We start from the raw sequence: 847 nt of genomic DNA, 5'->3' as shown, positions 1-847 counted from the left end.
GATTTGAGGCAATGGTTATGTACATGGTTTGGACACCTGTTATGTGAAAGTATCTTCACTTATTTAATCCTTTCAAGGGCTCAGTGAGGCAGGAGTTTTTCTTATTCACATTTTAAACGATGAAACAACTAAGAAAGGTGAGGGATGAGAGGTTAAATAACATATCCAAAACCATCCAGTTAATAAGTGATAAAATTGGGGTTCAAACCTGGGGCTGGACCCAACCGGCTCAGAGCCAGCCAACGTTCTATGCCTGCCAACATCCTCCAGGGAGCCATTAGGCCTCCAGTCAAGATGAGTGATAAGCCAGACGTGTCCAAAGTGGAGAAGTTTGACAGATCAAAACTGAAGAAAGCTTATACTGAGAGGGTGGGGGTGGGGGGGAGAACATTCTTCCTTCAAGGGAAACTATCCAGCAGGAGAAAGAGTGTGACCAAACATCCTAAAATGCAGATTGCCTCTCAAGAGCAAGCTTCAACATCCCCTGACATTCTTGCTTAATTTAGGCTTATTTCTGTAAAGCTATGTGTTTGTGGAGATGTGAGGCACCTGGAGATGTTTTCTATATTCCCAGGCTAAGCGGTCATCAGTAGCCAATGTCCCCTTCAGTTTGTTTTTAAAGTGAAGTTTCAGATGGTAGATGACATGCGGTCAGTAACCTCACATTGATGACCTTTGTGGGTGTGTGATCCTCGTGCCTCCAACAGAGTGAATCAGTTTAACCTATACTGGGTGCCTTCTGCTTCATAATCATGCTTTTGTAGCCTCTTAATTTTCATTTACGATAAAGCACTCGGCGATTCTCTTTTTATCATTCATCAGCCAAGGCAACTGGCTCTAGTCAGGG

At 43.6% G+C, this 847-nt stretch overlaps 1 pseudogene; it reads left to right on the top strand.

The window, feature by feature from the left end:
• The first annotated feature begins 294 nt into the window (after nt 1-294).
• Nucleotides 295-446, top strand: LOC122116042 (annotated as a pseudogene).
• The last annotated feature ends 401 nt before the right edge of the window (nt 447-847 follow it).

The sequence above is a fragment of the Dipodomys spectabilis genome, unplaced genomic scaffold, assembly GCF_019054845.1.
Source record: "Dipodomys spectabilis isolate Male_0828 unplaced genomic scaffold, ASM1905484v1 ptg000125l, whole genome shotgun sequence".
NCBI lineage: Eukaryota > Metazoa > Chordata > Mammalia > Rodentia > Heteromyidae > Dipodomys > Dipodomys spectabilis.
The sequence above is the reverse complement of the archived record's forward strand: the minus strand, read 5'-3'. Positions and strand labels throughout refer to the sequence as shown.